The sequence below is a fragment of the Pagrus major genome, chromosome 15 (genome assembly GCF_040436345.1).
Source record: "Pagrus major chromosome 15, Pma_NU_1.0".
NCBI classification, from domain to species: Eukaryota; Metazoa; Chordata; class Actinopteri; order Spariformes; family Sparidae; genus Pagrus; species Pagrus major.
In genome coordinates, this window is record NC_133229.1 from 6,722,363 (window position 1) to 6,741,988 (window position 19,626).

The 19,626-nt window shown below is 41.6% G+C and overlaps 1 protein-coding gene across 1 annotated transcript in view; it reads left to right on the plus strand.

Annotated features, from left to right (window-relative positions):
* Window positions 1–915: 915 nt before the first annotated feature.
* lzts2a (leucine zipper, putative tumor suppressor 2a) overlaps window positions 916–19,626 on the plus strand; it is a 50,364-nt gene continuing 31,653 nt past the window's right edge. The window contains exon 1 of the mRNA XM_073482521.1: window positions 916–1,118. The gene's annotated coding sequence lies outside the window, so the exon portion shown is untranslated. The remainder of the gene's footprint in view (window positions 1,119–19,626) is intronic.

The following is a 19,626-nucleotide window of genomic DNA, read 5'->3' on the forward strand; positions in this document are numbered from 1 at the left end:
TGTAGTTAATGACGACACTTAGCTCACTTAGATAGCTGAAGCCTTGCTAACTGTCTTTTTAGATTATGCACACTAATGTGTATATTATCTGTAATAGCAAGGCATAATGCTATTTCAGCCTGTGTCAGGCCTTGATTGAAAACATATGTGACGTGGTGATCGATATGCTCCTGCTCCTCTGACATTGCTACACTGAATGATGTTTCCTGCAATGATTTAATATACAACACTATCGTTTTGTTTTCACAGGATCTCGAGAAAATTATCCCGTTATCTCGGGAAAACGGCAGTTGTTATTTCGAGATAATAACTCGAGATCTCGAGAAAACAAATGAAATTAACTTGTTATCACGGGAAAACGGAGGAAATAAAATGTATGAATGCATGGCCCTTTAGGGCTTCCGTAAATAATAATACAAACTCAGAAATTTACTTATCCAAATGTTTGTTTGTTTTTTCAGTTTATTCAGTCATGAAAACAAAGAGTTTGTTAATTTAGGTTGTTCGGTCAATAAAGATCTTTCTCTTCTGATTAAAATATCTTCCCCAAAACTACATAGTGCACCTTTTTGATGCTTAAAAACCATGTACTTGAGTGGATCAGAGCACTTATTCCACCTCTGTCAGAATGATCAAACCACTAAAAAGACACAGATGGCCTGAATAAGAGCGAAAGATGTAACGAGTAACTTTACTTCATTACAAGCACATAAATATCTGCTGGAGATGTTTTGTCATCGCTTGTCGCAGCCCCCCCTTGTGGACCCCTGCTGCCCTATCTTCCCCGGTCCTCAACCTGGAGCAGAGAGTCAGCCCGCCCCGCAGAGCAGCAGACCGGGCTCTGCCGGTGCCAGTACCAAACACACCGAGCCCGGGCAGCAACGGCGGAGCAGCAGCGGATCTCCACACCGAGCTGCTGTGTGTGGACCTGGACGGGTCTGGAAGACGGAGCGGACCGTAACTACAGAGAGAGAAGAAGACGAGGAAGAGGAGGAGGAGGTTTCTTTGTTTTGGCTGGTTTTTGTTTTGAAAAAAAGTTGTTGCCTTCATCACGGATACATTGAGTGCTGCTGGACATACTGGTGTGCGGGCTGCTTGTACAGAACATCTTGTTAAAGGTGAGTGACGCGCCGTGCAACAGTGATTCAGTGGGGAATATTTGTGCTGTTTTCCTCAACAGGAGGCTTTGGTAAAGTTAGACAATCTCTCTTATATTGTTTTTACACAGCTGGTGAAGAATGAGTGGAACTTATTATTGATTTGATTGCTAATTTGTGCAAAATTACCCATAAACATGCGTGGTTTATAGCCATTAATGCCAAAAATGGGGTCTGATGGTGCTGTGTTGGAGTGTGCGTGGATCAGTCTACATGATTAATTGGTTATTGATAGTTTGACTTGTGAGTGATTAAAGTACTTGGGCTTAATCTGTAGTTGATCCGGATGAATGCAGTGACTTTCCCACCAGTTTCTTGCACTGAATTCAGCTATTTTCCTTTAAGAAATGTGTGTGTGTGTGTGTGTGTGTGTGTGTGTGTGTGTGTGTGTAGAGAGAGGGAAAAACTAGAGAATAAGCATTGCTCTGTTATCTCCATCCAGCTGTTTTTGGTGAACGGAGGTTCGGCTGTGCCTTGCAACTGGCACACACACACTCTTGCACGCACACACACACACACACACACACACAGACACTCTTGCACACCACTTTTCTTGTTTTGGCAGTTCTCTCTCTGGATATCAGTGGCAGAGAGGTTGAAGGAAATGTGATGGAAAGCAAAGGTCACACAAAGAAGGAGAGACCTTATCGGCCATTTGTTTTATGCTCCCAGGGCCTACTTTAATATATGGATTAGTTAGTAGTTGAACTGGAAACGCCCAGGGTCTTATTAGACCATAAATAATCCCCACAGGAGCAGATATATTAATGCTGAAGGAAGGAGCAGCAGCATCTCCTTCTCATGCAGCTGATTGATGGGTTGGATGTCATGTTGTCTCAGCTATGACACTTCAAGCTGACTGCAAACATCAAGACAGAGCAGAACGTGGAGTCTTACATGCTCTGCACACACATGCTCCCTCCTGTGCTGCACAGATGCTAACTTAGTGTTCAGGCATCACGCCACCTCGCTGGGAGACCCCTATATCATCCTGTCCTGTCACCACAGCACAGCACAGGCAGGGGGGAGGAGGAGGAGGGAGGAAGACAGGGTAGAGGGGGATTTGGTGGTGGCGGTGGGAGGTGATAACCAAGCTGTCGGGCGTTCAGGATTGGAGCAGTTAAGGAGGCGGACAGAGGGCAGGTAGAAGGAGGAGGGTGATGCTGAGAGATCATTTTTATCACATGGCTACTTCACAGGACGAGGAGCCCTGAGGGGAGGCGACGACAAAAGTCACGGTCAATGTGCTTTAAAACACTTCTTTTGTTGTCTTCTTTGTGCTCCCTCTCTGCATTTTTTTTCCAGCGTTTGGCTTCCTCTGTCGAATAAACCGACCTCCCGTCATCTCCATTCATGTCTACAACGAGCTGACAAATATGTGTGAGTGGAAACTAGAACACAGCCAGAGGCAAAATCACAGCTGATGCACATCTGCCAGCACTTGCTCCAAAGACGCTGAAACATTAAAGACACATCTTCTGTTTAGCCTGTGCAGCTTAATTTGCTCATTAGATAATCTCGGATGAAAATAGCACATAAAAGTGCACACACAGTGGCACATCTGTGCACTCGGGAGCACTCTTACATAACAAATTAAAGGAAAATCCCACATGGAGCAGCGTACAGTATTTCCCACATTAAACTGATATAGAGAGAGAACAGTCTGATCCACACCTGTGATGCTCAATTAGCAAAATGACTCTGGAGCCATCTGGGATTGGAATGATGATGGGCTGCCATTTCATTTCACCACAGCGATGATGACGTTGAGCGCTGGATGTGATTAAAAGCATGCAAGTAGCATGTCGGGCATATTTAATTCAGTGTCATCCATCATGATGTAACATAGAACCCAAAAGCCTTACACAACACAATCTCCACCTCATGCTGCTCTTATTAAACACCACTGAAGGTACGTTTGAGTCAAACCAGGAAGTGTTTTTTACCTTATAACTTGATAGAGTCAAAGGCCCACCATGGAACCTTGAGTTCACAGATGATGTTTGTCACAGTTTGTCTTTAAACTAATCAAGTTACAGTATAAGACGGTGAAAGTACCTCATTAAAAAGACTACACACCCAACAGTTGTGGCATCGTCTTATTTAACACTCCCCAAAACCCATAACTGAAACCTCGTAGAACCGGTCCCGTATATTAGCAAGCTCACAGAACTGACTAACTCTCTGTTCACACAACAGTAGTTATTAATATGGCCACACTTGTTATGGATTTCACCTCTTTTAACACTTTTTCTTTGCAGAGGTGATGATCGTGTTAGTTTTGGTAAAACATATACTGAGCGAGACGAGAAGTGAAACCTCACTGAGCTTAAAGGGGCGCGATGTACGATGAATAAACAAGCTGTTCTCGGAGGAAAATAAGGTCCCCAGAACACTGAAGTTAGAAAGGTGGCAGGGTCCGCCAAATATAAACAAGTAAAACAGCGTGAAATTGTGTTGTCCTTGAAAGTTAGGTTGTTTATTCAATTTATCCAGTCATGAAAACAAAGAGAGTTTGTTCATATAGTTTGTTAAGGCATAAAGAAAATCAGTCAATGAAGATCTTTAAAATTTCTTCCACAAAACTACATAGTGCACATTTAATGATCAGATTTTGAATTATTGCAGAAAATAAGCTCTAGGCAAACACGAGTTTATGATACTCTTACACTTTATGATACGTCATACTCATACAGACTTGACTATGAGACAAGATTTAAAGTTTCTCATTTAGCCACGTGTTAGTTGGAGTGTAAATCGCAAGTGTCATCACAATACGATATTATATTGATTTTTTGTATACGATATTTGCCAATATCATAAAGTCTGCCAAGGTACGATTTCTATTTGATACGATACAGGGGCCTGCGATCGATATGAGACGATATCATCTGTCCATTCAACACAATCAGTTACATTTATATCAACTCACAAAAAGCAATTAAAATATGATTTGACATTTTTATTACCAAACTTCAGTGGAAATATACTATTTTGTCAATGGTTCCAGACATTTAAATGGAAAACAATCTATTCTCTTTTTATTAAAAGATTATGTTTAGAAAGGAGTTACACAATGGATGGAAACATTGACAAAGACGTGCCATGGGAATTTCAAAATAAAGGCGTATCTTAACGATTGTGGCGATATGAATCGATGTTTTCACTTTGCATCGATGCTATTGGATCGTTGATCATTGAATCGACATATCGATCCCGATTGATATATTGATTCATCCCTACTTGTTTGTAACCACCTGTGTTAAGACATGTAAACGCTTTATAAATCAAACGTGGGGTATTTACTGACGTATGTTATGTCGTAGAACAAAATGTTCAAATATAACCACAACCTTATTTCAGCCATTTAACTGAAAGCCCATTCAAAACAAACACTGACCTGACTTGAAATGCTAACTGATTTCCGTGGTTTTGGGACTCTTTCGTGCCTCCTGTCATAGGAGCCTTGTGTACTCAAAGACATTCAACAGATGTGTTTTCTTAGTTCTGTCTTTCACCTCCCTCTGTTAAACCCATTCCATGTTAGACAAGAAAGTCTGTTTGATGTCTGATGCTGTAGCTCAGTGTCACCGTGTGCAGGTTTTTTTTTTTTCTAGAAGTAGTTCGTGGGAGAAATGTTGGTTTCTGAGATCCAGTTTTGCTTCAGATTCCGCTCAGCTGTGATGTGTCGAACAGCGGGCGCGTCATTGAGGTTTCCGTCACAGTTTTTCTCGCTGTCAGCCCATTAAGGCAGGACAAGAGCAAGAGCACAGCAGGGGAGAGACAAGCTGTCAGTCAGACTCACACACACAGCACACACTTACACACAAACACACACACACACACGCACACCATCACACACCATCACACACACAAATACAAAGACTACCCCTCTATGGGGAACTGTAATTAGTAGCTGCCTGGGTTTGCAGTGACCTTTCTTCTGCTGCTTTTAAAGGCTCGTTCTGGACTGATAGTGTAGAAACACCATCACTAATGGCTTTTCTTGCCTTTTCGTGCAGTATCATTTTCAAAGTCATAGATTGAGCAACATGATGTAACTTTTAAACCTAAAATAACAGCCTAAAAATCATGTTGATGATACAGTGTGTTGTCTGTCTCAGCCACTCTGCCCACCTATCACTTGTCTCTGCACTATGTAACTTCAGTGAGAGGGTAGGATCACAGCGTTACATACATGTTTACTGCAATATACAAGTTTTCAACACACAACATCGTTATGACGTACCTACATTACGTCTGACAAAGTGTTACAGACCTGGGGTTTGTATTTACAACAGTGGTGCTGCACTCAGAAACTGTGGGGGAATCACACAAAATGCCAATTTCTACGTAATGTTGCTTTAAATAATCGAGCTATAGGCGAGTTTCTAATAAACAGCATCTTACAGGAAAAAAAATGTTCTAAAAGTGTGAAGACACATGTGGTTCATCTTCGGATGGATTTAATCATCTTGCATTCCAGAGATTTTTCACTGTGGCCACAAACATGTTCCTTCCTCTTGTAGAAAACATCGACAGAGTGGAGGAAAAGGAGATGGTTCTTCTTATGTCGGCTGCTATTGGTTATTTCCATAGTGATAAAACATCTCCAGCATTTATAGTTTTAGAGTGCAGTAGGCCGATATTATACATTGAACTTTTTATAGACACTTTACTGTATGTTGAAAAACTTACCCAGGCTTCATGCAGAGACATTCATCTCATTGCATTACAAGTTTCCGATATCAGAGGAAGTTATTTATGAAGCCACATGATCGTTTTTTAATTACATTTTCAATATGAGATTGTTTTACTCAGACTTGAATAACAGCCTGTTATGAAACAGCCTGAAAACATCATCAACATTTAGTCAGAAATGTGATTTCACTTTTTGGCATTGTAACAGTTGTTGGTTCCACTGTCTTTCTTTCCTCGATGGGTCAATGAACGAGGGCTGCATTTCTTTGATCTGACAATGAAAATATAGATTTTAAAAGCTTTAAAGAGGCCCAATTGCTGCAAATCAATAACATAATTTCATTTCTTCATTAAATATTAAAGGTTGTTTCAGAGTTAAGTTTAATTGGATTTTAATGACTTTTTAAATTATTGAGCCAGTAAAATTAGTGAATTGTTACAGTAATGGAAATCAGTCTGTGGGGACAACAAGAGAAATATGGTGAATGTTTCCTGTGATCACGTGGAAACACAAACCGTGCAGCAGAACATCCCATCCTCTTCTGCGATCCCTTTCTATTGAATTAATCTGCTGTTTGAAACTATTGCAAACATGAACGCAGCCTTAAAAGAGATAAAATGAGGATTTTATTTTTTGTTGCATTTTTTTGCATTTCAAACCCTTTATGCAAGAAATGAAGGCCAGATGAGCTATTTCGGGTTCACTGGGCTCTTTGTTAATCTCTCAAATCACTCAAAATGAATGAACTAAGTGTTTACACTCTGACGTTTTAGGTCCAAGTTATTCAGACTCTAAAATTATGCAGACCGTCCAATTACTAATAGAAAAACATTTGATTAGGTGAGTGACTGTAGTGGAGGCCATCACTTGTGTGCTGATGATAATGACGGGGTCCGTGCAGAGCAATCGACTCGAACACAATCACATCAGCCTTGAATAGAAAAAGGAAAGAAGGAAGGAGTTGTGTACAGAGGAAGGTTTTTTTCCTTTGGAGAGTTGTGTTTAAAATGAAGTATGAAGTTCTCCTGACATCAATTATCCATCCAGCTACAAGAGGTCAGCTCAGGTTTGCAGGGGGAAACGATATGTCTTTCTGCAATGATTTCAAATATGAGAAGGAGGCTGCATCACTTTTTAGCGAGGCTGCAGCGTGGCTCTATGGATGTTGGTCCAACATTTTTGTCCAGGCTGAAATAAGTGTTGTACAGATATTCATTGTGCCAAGAGCATGAATCCTAATAACGTTGGTGATTCCTTTAGTGCCATCAAGAGGATGATATTTTTGGTTTTGAGTGTAATATCTCCACAGCTGTTGGATGGTTTGTCATTGTGCAGATTTTAAATACCCCTCAGGATAAATTGTAATAACTTTTTAAATGAGGTTCACCCAGAAATGAAAATTCAGTCGGTCTTTAGCTCAAATAGCACTCAAGCAGAGCCACTAGCATGGCTTAGCCTACCTATCCGGTCATGGAGCTATGGGAGCCCACTAAAACGTCTGCTCTGCCTATTCATCAGCCCCAAGGTGTGGCACAGACTTGGGTGGACCACCTCTGACGTGGGCCTGTCATCATCAAGCCGTCCTCAGCCTCAACCTGTTATTACCCCCTTTGACTCTTACAGAATTAAAAACACCCAAAAGCCGCTGTAAAATGCCCCATGAACTTGCCCTCTGCTCATCTATTATCATGCCCGTGCAGAACCCTCAACACGACTCAAAATGTGTTTTCTTTGCGTCAGTAGATTGCAGGTCAATTAAATTGCTGCTGGAATCTGATAGCTGAGATGGCAGGCTGAGATGGGCTCTGAAAGCCCTTACAGTCTGTAAGAAGAGACAGAATCAATGCAGAGTGGAGTAAGTCTGTGTATAATGGACATTAGTGGGCAGAGCTCTGGCACAGATCACATTAGAACCAGGAGTGCTGAAGTCTGCCAACTGCTCCAAACGTCCATTAGTAGGCCAATCAAACTGTGTTTGCCCAACACTCGTGTATTTGTTCAATGCGCCCTGAAGACACTGTAGAGAAACTTCTATTACTCACTGAAATTGCAGTTTGAAGTCCTCACTATGTTACAATCACTGGTGGACTGTAAGCACATGTTTGAGGTACTTGTACTGTACTTGAGTGCTTCCACTGTTTGCTACATTATACTTGTACTCCACTACATGTCAGAGGGAAATATTGTACTTTCTACCCTCCTACATTTATCTGACAGATTTAGTTACTTGTTACTTTTCAGAGTACAGTTCGCCGTGCAGCTAGCGGTCCGGACTGGGAATTTGGAAAACGAGGGAAGTGTTGGTGTTGACACCACTAGCGCAGGAGGTTTGGACTGGAATGGGACAGGGCTAGCTGGTTAGCATGCTAACTTCAGTAGATGTCTCTGCAACACACATACATATCGTATATATACATCATAATGTGAGAACTGTTTCTGGTAATATTTAGAATGTTTTCAACTGACGTTCTCACATATTGCACCTTCAAGCTAAATAAACTACTGTAAACCTTCTTGGATTATTTTGAAAGTACATTGTCAAGAAGTTGGAAACAGGCTGTTTTTCACATGAAAAGTTGGCTTTTTAGAGATACGTGGTTCTCAAAAGGGCAGCAGTGCTAGAAACCTATGATAGTCTTGTAGACTATGATGCATTACTGTAGATTAAACTAGCCAAATGTACATAAAGTAAAGTAAAATAAGCTCAACCTTAAACATCTTCAGAAGTAAAATGCAACATACAAATTTTTGTAGCGGTGATGTTAATCCATAAACATCAGATACAATGGGAAAACAGTGACGGATCATTTTACTGGACAAGGAGCACCTTTACTTTTCATACTTTAAGTGCATTTTGATGATAAAACTCACATATTTTTTTACTGGAGGATCTGAATACTTTTTCCACCACTGGTTACAAAAAGTAGATATCAACCTTAGTGGTGCAAAACTGCAGGAGTTGTCCCGAATGAGCACCATCACTACACATGGAAACAGTTTTCACCCCTTGGAGCTCAGCCCTGCCTTTCTCTCTTTCTCCAGTCGTAGAGAAGGTAAAGTGGCCTCATATGTCACAGAGCGTCACTTCACTGCTGTCAGGAGGCTGATGTATGAGGGCCGAAATGGCCAGTGCTGAAACAGCAGACCACACACGCACACACAGATACACACAAACACAAGATTGATGGATGACACAAGTATTAGGTCCAGAATTGGGGCTCATTGCCAGGGAGCAGATGAACGGTTTTAGGGGGTCGGGAGGAGGCTGGCTGGAGACGACCTGCAGCTGCAACAATTAGATGCTTTTATTGATGGCGGTATTGTCTCTTTTCTTCTTCTAGCTTGAAAACAGAGTAGAAATCTTCTTTCGGAGCGGAGCTTTTTACTCCACCCTGAGTCCTTACAAGTGAGGACACCATTGATTAAGCTGTTTGTTGATTTGCCTGTATTGGAAACCTGATTTGTGCCAGCAAGGGAAGCAAAACATGAATTATTGATCTGGTTTAAAAGCTCATCAGCCCCTGCTGGTTTGGTTTGGCTTTAGTTTCCTCCGGATCTTTTTTATCTCAGATATGATTTGCCTTCATGAAGACTCCACATTTTTTGACTCAGCCCTGTCTAAAACAACTACATCAGCAGAATCAAATCAGCGCAGCATGTTGCAGCGGGGCACCTCTGAGCTAATAACATAAGCAAAGATCTGTTGACACCCAGTTGTTTGGACATGTGTCTGATTTATAGATTAGATTTCCTCCACCCTCTTGGCCAGCTACTTCCCCTGAGTGTGTGTGTGTGTGCGTTTTGTTTGGCGGAGTGAAGCCAGCTCGGGGGATGCGTCTGCCAGATGACCCTTTGGCAGAATGCGTACCACACGGTTCCCCTCCCCCTTTCCGCATCAGCTGACTGGCTTGGGTTAACTGTGCTCGGCTTGTCTCGTTGAAGCCAGGATGAGAGGAAGACGAGGGTGGGGGTGCTGAGAAGTTTTGACCATGAGGTACTGTTTACATCATGACCCCAGCGTTTCTCAGCATACCGTACTGAAACTATGGGATTGATCCTCCTTTGTAATTGCTGACAGATGTTTCCCCCTCATGCCTCCATTTCTTTCTTTCTCATACTCACATGTTGGGCCCTGATGTTCCCAGAATTCTTCCGGGAACCACTGGGATGGCGTCCCAGCCGTGGTCTTGGTAACATAACTCCCACCACCCTCTGGTCCGAGCCAGCCCTCATCCCTCAGCGGACCCTTCGCACGTGGATCGCCAGGACTCAGCTGGCCTGGAAGCCGTCCTTCTGCTTATGAAACATTTGGCAGATTTTAAACATAGTTGCAGTTTATGAAGTGTCACTGGTTTCAGCTCGGTTTCAGCAGGGCTCAGACTGACGGAGCCGAATCTTGTAGGTGCTCTGTGCCTTTGTGTCGTCGCGTCTTTGTCTGCTCCGCATTATCCTGCAGAGAATTGGTTATGGAGGATTGTGTCCATCTGCTGAGTGAGATTTCTTGGAAATGAGAGACACAGCGCGGATAAAAAGATGAAGGACGGGGTTTGTCTTGTGGCTCATCAGCAGAAAAGTGAAATCAAGTCCTCAGCATGAGATATACAGTGTGTGTGTGTGTGTGTGTGTGTTTGTGTGTGTGCAGCTGAATTTTAAATGTGCTACACAATGAGTCCAGTGTGATTCTTTTACATGCACGCGTCCTCAAGCCTCCCTCAGCATCCCTCTGCGGTTTGACATTCAAAAGATGCATTGTCCAAATAAGCCTTTGATATTCATATTATTATTAACAGGCTGGATCAGCGTGAGCACACTATGTTGGGGTCTTGGCATCCCCCCACCTCCTCGGCCCAGACAGAGGGCAGACAGAAGTAGGTCAAAGTTTAGCGGAGCGTCCTGTCTGAGCAGGAGGATTTTAGAGGTGGAGGGGGGTTAATGAACTATTTAATAATGCTCTACAGTTCACTAATAATCCATTCTGATATATTAAAAAAGTGTTGCCAGGTTGTGAATCCTCTACAAGTGTTTGACTCTCTACCTTTTGGGAAATTAAAGTCCAGTAACCATTAATCAATGTTATATTTTAACTGAAAGATTGATCGCTGACTATAAAGTAGATAAAAGTCATCACAGCCCATAAATGAAGGTAATAGAACAGACTGATGACAACATTATAGGGAAGGTGAGGAAATTGCAGAGCTGGAATGCCAAAGATGTGTTTAACTTAGTGTCATTCCTGCATAGAGAAGTCTGTAAATATCCTCTACTGTACATACCTTTACTTATATTACCATATTAAAGGGATTCCTTTAAAAAAATGTTTGTGCATGTCATCATTGTTGGATTTTTAGGAAGAACACAACATCTTCTGTTGTACTACACCACTTGTCAGTGCACCCATCAGTGATGACTGGGTGCACATTTAGGGTAAATAAACCAGAGATGGCAGCAAAACACTGCTTTTTAGCCCATTGTTAAAGGAAAAGTTCACCCAAAAATGAAAATTCAGTCATCAGCTACTCACTCTCATGCCGATGAAAAGTCAGGTGAAGTTTCGTAGTCAGTGAAACATTTCTGGAGGTTCACAGCAAAACAGCGTTGCGGCATTTTCCTAAACAACTGAAGTAGATGGGACTTGAAATGGCTGCATACAGCTCATCCGGCGTAATCCAAGTATCTGGAAGCCCTGAGATCTCAAATTTATGTGAAAACCCCGGCTGAAGCGGGTGCACAAGCCTGACTGTGCAGTCATGCTAGCGGACTGTGACTTTGCACTTTGCACAATGGTGCTTTGAGCTAAATGCTAACAATCATGCTGATGTCAAGCAGGTTTAATGCTTATTATGTTCATGACCTTAGTTTAGCATGTTAGTATGCTGGTCATTTTAAACTGAAACCATCAACATGTGATGTAAGATCTTATTTTTTCATTCTGGCCTTGTTGACCCTTTTTGGAGTAAAGCATGCTTCTACAGATTAGGGTGTCTGGGTTTATCAGAGGTCAGACTGTCGGGTTAGAGGTGGCAGGGTGAGCGCCATGTGGAGGGAGCTAAGCCTCATGAGTCCAAATCCAAAGTAACATAAAGTTTGAAGACATGTCGTGACCGTAGCTCGACTTTTAGCACACACATGTCTGGCATGTGATACTAGAAAGGATGTGGAATATTTATAGTTGTTGTCAGCGGAGTTTGTTGAACGGGATTATGTCCCGTTCCTTTCAGTACTTTTCTCACTGACCTGTTTGACTTGCGTTACGTAAGTGAGCTTTCGAAAATCAGATGTCGCCGGTGATATGAGGGTAGAGTAAAGCGGGAGGAAGGGACACGTCTTTACGATTATACCACACATTATAGGTCATCTGCTGGATCTCAAAGTTTCTCTGAATGTAGCTCCAGTCTGCTGTCAAAGATCAAACAGATTAAGGTGGAGACGGAGCGGTTCGGAGGGACAGCGGCAGAGCAGGATGCAGAGATGAACGATGAAAATGAGGCCAGTGTCATCCTGTCTCATTTACAATGCAGGGTTGGGAGGGGATTAGCCTTGCTTACATAACTCTGTCTCCCCCATCTCCCCCCTTAACTAGCCCATCTCACCCCCCCCACACTCTCCCCCCTCTCTTCTGAGATCACAAGATGTGGCGTTGGCCTATTTGTTATTCCAGTGTTTTGGATATCTTCCTTTGTTTTGTAGCCCATCTTCTCAGAAGGCAGAAGGAGACAGAAAATGAGGAGACCACGAAGAGGAAAGATGATGAAGGGTGAGGGGCCAGAAATTAGGAAGGGGATGGAGGAAATAGAGCAAGAGCTTCGAACGTAATAAAAAAAGCCTGCAGATAAAGCAAAAGGAAAAAGGAAAGAGGAAAGGGGAGGAAAAAGGGGGGAGTGTTGGGGGTGGATGAGATAGTCTATTTATAGTTTATCCCTGCTGTTGGGTTAGACCGCCTGGCCCAGCACAGCACAGCTCAGCATCCATGTCGGTCTTCATGTCAGTCTCCATTAGCTCCACACACACAAACACACATATACCGCTCATACCCTGAGGGTGTTGTGAAAACGTGAGGACGCTGACCTTCGCCACTGAAGTACGAGTAAAAGAGAATTACACGCTGACGGATCTGAAGGTGTGTGTGTGTGTGTGTAAGGTGAGGTGCTGGAGCTCACAGCCAAACAGTGTCTGACATAAATAAGCTGTGAAACGTGGGTGAAATTGTGTGCCACTCAGCTCAGTGAATGAAAAGATTGTCTTTTGAGGCAAATGCTGCACTTCAGAGAGCGTTGTGTTCAATTTGAAACACGCCTACAACAACTTCTCCCTGATTTTACTTCTTAATCTTGGGAATAAATTAACTGTGTCCTTCAAGTTCTTTTTTTGTTCTTGGATCACATTTGCATATCAGGGTTCTCTCTGTTTTTTCCCAGCCTCTCACATACACAAAGCTAAAAGCACACGTGCAGGTGAATGCATGTGTTTCAGAGAGAGAAACGTGTTCCCTCAACTACATCTAACTGTGGGCTTCCCTTCTGGCTCACTTGGATGACATCAGTGCACTTGTTTATTGTACCTGCTGCAGGCAGATCACACACATACTCACACAAATACACATCCCCATGATCTAACTGAGTCACAGGCAGAGGAAACAGCTCTTTTTTTAACTGAATGCAGGAGGTGTTCAGTGTTTCTGTCATAGCAGTGCTGGCTCAGGGTGATGTTGGTTTCATTTTAATGCCAGATTTGGCTCTACTAGCTCTATTTTGGACGTTAAGTCAATTCTAAACCATCCATTTATATTTATTTGTGTTTTTTAAGGTGGAATATGGTACAAAAAAAACCCAAACAAATGGATTTTGTGTTTTTAATCAGCCCACACTGGGAAAACGTTGCATGGGAAGTTATTAACTGTGAGCTGAAGGCCGGCTACTGTAGAAGTTCCTGGATGATTCATGGAACAGTCCCGGGGTTGCACAGGACCTCGTTTGTTTCTGCTGTTTCTGCCCCCGGCTCACCCCGCTCCAATAACACACTCACTGCGGCCGTGGCAGAGGACACACACATACACAGACACACATTCATGCACACACACAGATGCATAATGTGGAGGTGTCCAAAAGCTCGCAGGGTGAAAGATAGAGAGAAACAATATATATTAACTCTCAGGTTTTCACTCCCACCACATAGAGGCAGGAATTGAAAGTCATGTCATGGTTTTGAGACAAATATTAGTGTTTCTTTTTTCTCGTTCTCCTGTCCTGAAGTTGCTCTTGTTCTCTTTTACTTCACTCTGTTCTTGGTTACTGATCACAGCTTTGTAAATAAGAGTTTTCTCTCTGCTGTGGTGCAGAAGGACATGTCTGTGGCAGTGGTGGAAAGTCTTTCTGTTGGATTTACACTTTTTCATTTTACACAACTTAATCATTTTACTCCTCTACATTTCAGAGGGAAATATTGTACTTTTACTGCATGACGTTTATTTGGCAGTTAGGACTGCACGTTATTGGAAAAAATAGAAATTGCAATATTTTTCACCAACTTGAATGGCTCAATAGAGGCTATGCAGGTGATGTCACATAAGGCGAAAAGTAACCACGGTTACAACCACTGTGGAAACATTGTTAATATATTATCAAGTGCTACAATCTTAACGTTCAGCTTGAACGCCACAAAATCACAATTGATGTGGAACACAACATTTGCTTGTTTTTGTCTCCTTTGTCTTCTGACGTCTTACATAAACACTATTCTTGGAGTCTCTGTCTTGTTTCAGATGTCAATGTGTTGTAAGCTGTCCCACCAAAGAGGCAGTCCCCCCCCCTTGCTTTGTATACCTCTGAGTAGGACTTTGAATGCAGGACGTTTGGCTTGTAATTCAGTATTTTTACATTGTTTTACTGTAAACTTCTTTCACCACTCGTCTGGGTACAAAAAATGAAGCACATATGCACCTCAAAGTGGTTTCCATGCAGTCTTGTGACAGCACAAACCGCCCTGCGGTAGTCATGGGTGATGAAACATGATCGAGACAAAAATCTTTCAATTTTCTGCAGCCGGCGTGAAGCGTGACAGCAGCAGCTCTCACGCTGTTTGTCTCATTTTCCTCGTTTAAGTTCAATGCACAGTTCAAGTGCAGCCAGATGCTGACAGGTGCTTCAGTACATTTCTGTGAAATACGTGCAGATCTCCTGTCTGGCAGTTCATTTACCCCCTGCCAGTGACAGCTTCCCCGTTCCCACTCCTTTGAGCTGAGAAAGGCAGATTCTGTGCATAGAAATGTGTTTGAAATAAAGGAAGGAAAGCTTAAGACAGGGGGGAAAATGAGAGGAGACAAAGTGTGTGAATGAAAGGAGATGATTCACGTCCTCCAGACAGACAAATTGTTACAACAACAGCGACAGGCTGATCGAGCTGGAGACAGACAAAAGCCAAGACAAAGCTTCTGGCTCTGGCTGTGGTTGTAGCGCTGAAACAACACATTACACTGTACTCTCCTACAGACTTTTCTTTCTCATTTCTTAATTTCCAGCCGCTCTCTTCATTTCCTCTGTGTAGTCTACTTTTGCTGCTCTGTCTCAGTTTCCCTCATTAGTCATCAGCTGTCTGTGAACATGCAAGATCATCCTTTTTTCATAGTAGAGGTTGATAGTGTGTGGCTGTGGCTGAGCATCAGCTGCTGCTCTTAAGATTGGTTACAGAGATAGATTTGACCCACCGCTGCTGCTGCTGCTGCTGCTGCTGCTGCTGCTGCTGCTGCCATCATCCCCCTCCCCTCGATCTCATCTCATGTCATCTCATCTAATCTGTCCATCGAGAAGGACGACTTCAGACGTGAAATCTTAGAAGAACATTACAGAGGAGAGTCAGAGGAGGAGTGTATCGATTGGCCATTTCACTTCAGGGAGGATTGAGTACTGTACATGATGAGGTCATTCTCCTCTGGCTGTGGTGGAAGTACACTTCATCAAGTTCTTGTGTTTTGAGTATTTCCATTTTGTGCTGCTTCTACTCCTCTACATTACTTTTCAGATTAAGATTTTACAGGAAAAGCATCTGATGGTTTTAAAAACGCTTTATTAATGTGTGTGTAGGATTTAGTGACATCTAGTGGTGCAGTTGCAGTTTGCAACCAACTGAACACCTTTCGATATGAAAGGCTCATTCTAAGGTAATGAAAACAGCAATTCAGTTGTTAGGTGAATTTACACAGAAAACATAATCATGAATATTGCATTTAATTTCTGCCTCTAATTCCCCCTAAATCCTTCACACTGGACCTTTAAATGTCTCCAACCATTCCAGCTCTGGAACCTTTACACCAAAAAATGGTGTCTAGTTGGGGTCTCTTGTCACATTTCAAATGTCTCAGAGTGATTTCCCCTTCACAGGTGATTTCATTTGACAAAACTGTTTGAGACCCAGACCCAGGTAAAATTATCCAAAATTTCAAAATAAAAGTAAAAACTAGAGAAAAGTCCCCCCCAAAAATACAGATTTGTATGGCAGAACTTTGTTATTTCTCCTCATTAATCATCTCATTATAATTCTGAGGTAATCAGTTTCCTCTATCTTTTTTTTTTAAAGTAAAGTCAGATTCGTCAGATTTAACAGTGCAGCTTCAATAGTATCATGCTGCGTACACATTGATGCTTCAGTGTTAACAATCTATAATACAAGAATATGTAACTGTCCTGCAAAACAATCACTCTGCTTTTGATTATTTGCATACATTTTACTTATAATACTTTTAAACATTGACATTGTTCTATACGCTGTACAATCTGACAAAGTGCTTTACTTACAAAAAAAATCAAGGAAACCGCTTACCTCAAATTTACCAAGTAAAGTTGACTAATAATTTTAAGTTCTTATAACTTTTTAGCTCGTACAACTTAAATTTAATAGTTTACAGTGTAAATACTTTCACTTGTACCATTTTATTATATTATTTCCAATAATCGTAACACTTGTGGTCACTCAGAAAAGGTTGCATATATGAATCCCCCTTTTTTTACATTTTTGCAAAAATGAATTATCAAAGAAATTTAACCGTCTACTAAACAAAAGACGGTTTGGACTCCTCCAGTACTTCTAGCCATGATTGTGCTGTTTCCACTGAGTTGCAGGATACATATTACAGTGAAAAATGAGTCCACAGTGAGAAAAAATGTGACATAGGCAAAAAAAAATTTAAATTAATTCTGTACTTCTTCCTCCACTGTCCTCAGGTCTCAGTTCATGCTTTTATTTGATAAAACGTTGCTGGATAGAGGTGAAAAAATAGATTAATAAAATCAGTTATTTCCTGAATGTATTTGTTGTAACCACAGTGTTTCCCTGAATATCAGATCAATTCAAAAGGAAATCACTACAGCTGATAAACTCAGACAGGCTGCCCTCTAGTGAACAGCAGTGGATCCACAGCGAGCCTGACCTGAGCTCCTTGATCAGAAGTGAAGTGCGAACTAACTGGACTGGAGTTTAATATATACACCAGATAGATCTATCAGAGCAGCGCAGCCAAATGCAGTTCCTATTGTTTCTTTTTTCTTAACCTATAAGATGAATGGGCCTCATTAATCATGGCCATTTGTCTTCAGTTGTAAGTCTAGAGGTCAGTGATTAAACCTTGTTCTCTGTAACGTGGCCAACTCTCTCTCTCTATCTGTCTTCCCCTCCCTCGCTCAGAGGATCAGAGGCAGAGCTGCATTTCGCTGCTGCTCTGCTCTGCTTTTCATGGCTCTGATGTTGTCTGCCACCAAATCCCTGCTGAATAAAAGTCAGAAATTGAAGCAGCAAATCATGTTTTATGTATGTGTGCTTACACAATGAAAGCAGGCTGGAAAGTGGGCCAAGCATCACACAGGGCATATTATGGCAACAAAGCAGCTTTCCACTTTCTTGGAAAAACGACAGCGGCAGCCGGCGAAGAGCCGGGCACAGAGTACAATATGAGTGTTCACTTAATGACAGTGAAAATGGAAAGAGATACATAGAAGTTGCATTACCTGACTGCTCAGTTCCTGGGAAGTGTTTTACTATTCCCATTGATTCTATTCTGGTGTAGCAACTGTGCTGTTGACTCTCAGCTCTATTACTGAGCAGATATGCCAAGGAAGGAGTAATATAATTGTATATACTGTGATGATTGATGATCGTAGTGATTGTTTTCATTATCAACTCATCTGGTTATTATTATTTTTGATTATTGATTCATTGTTTGGTTTGTAAAATGTCAGATACTAGTGAAAAATGACCTGCAAGACTTCTTTAGATTACCTGTTTTGTCTCACAAACAGTCCAAAATCCCAAAATATTTAGTTTCCAATGATTCAGATACAAGCAGAACATGTTTGAGAATCTTCAGCTGGAGAATTTGGGGCATTTTTGCTTGACAAATGATTAAAACAGTATTTTTCTGTCATGGTCTGGGTTCTTTGGTTAGTCATTTCCTGTTTTATTTTGTAGATTATATCCTCAAGTGTCTTGCAGTGACTTTCCACTTCCTGTCTTTGTCTTTTTCCTGTTCTTTTTCTGTGTACACCTGTGTTTCATTTGGTCATTAGCCCTTTTGTATTTGTCAGTTTGTGTGTTTGTGTCCACACGTCAGTCCTGTGTCTCTTGCCTTTTCTGTGTCTGTTTCCAGCCCTCTCTGTGTTTCCAGGTCTTCTTTGGTTTGTACTTTGTTTAGTTTTTGTATTATATACTTAGTTAGGCAGTTCTCAGATTTTCCCCTGTCTGCTTCTTCTGTTTTTGTTGCCTGCCAGTTTTGTTCCTTGGATTTACGGTCTACTTTTTTAAAGCTTGCTTCTAGGTGTTTGAGTTTGTGTCCTTGTGACAGTTTTCTGTCAATTGAGTAATCAATTAATTGTTTTAATTATATTTTGTTATTGTGGCAATCTCTGAAAAGATTTGCTTTATGTCAGTATTGCATTTTCTGACTTTTTGTACTAATGTGGTGAAGTATTGTGAGTGCAGTGCCCTTTCAAAACATGGCACAGACTATCTGGTAATGTGAGGGGTTTACAGATCCAGTCCTAAGCTTCCTGAACTGCTCAAAGACATAATGATATCAAACATGTTTGAGAGGCCTCCTGGAGCAGCTGACGGTGCTGCTAAGCAATGATAAACATTTTAATATTAGCTAGCATACCACTGCTGACAGAAACTTAAAATCTCACCTTCAGGAAACCTGTGTTGACAGCATCTCCCACATCATCCAGACTCGTTTAATCTTCTGATTTTGTTTTTTTCTCACTGCAGCATGTTACTACAGCAAGTTGTTGCACCACGGTGATCTAAATTGTGTTCTGTCAAGTCTGCTTCCCCATGAGATCATGTGAGAGGGATCAAGTTTGGGCCCAGCTTCAGTCAGCAGAGCCATCAAGCCAGAGCACTGAAGCCATGCCCCCACTGCGGCACAGAGCTGTGTTCGTGATTTATAAAAAACATATTAATATTGAACGTGTTGTGTGTCCAAAGTGCACCAAATTTGACACTGCACTTACTTGTGTCATCAGCAACAAACCTGCCAAGTGTGAAGTAGATTGGATGAATGCTTCTCGAGATACGTGAATAACAGACAGACAGACATAGATTGCTTGCTTTATAGTTAAATGTTGTATGCAATAAACTCGATCATGCAGCCATGCCTGTCTAAATAAAGTTTCAACTTAAAACAATTAGGTTATAAACAAGTAAGTCAGTCAGCACAAAACAAATTGAATGTCTTTGATCAATATAGGTTTTTCCATTTTGAATGGAGAAATTCCAAACATTTGT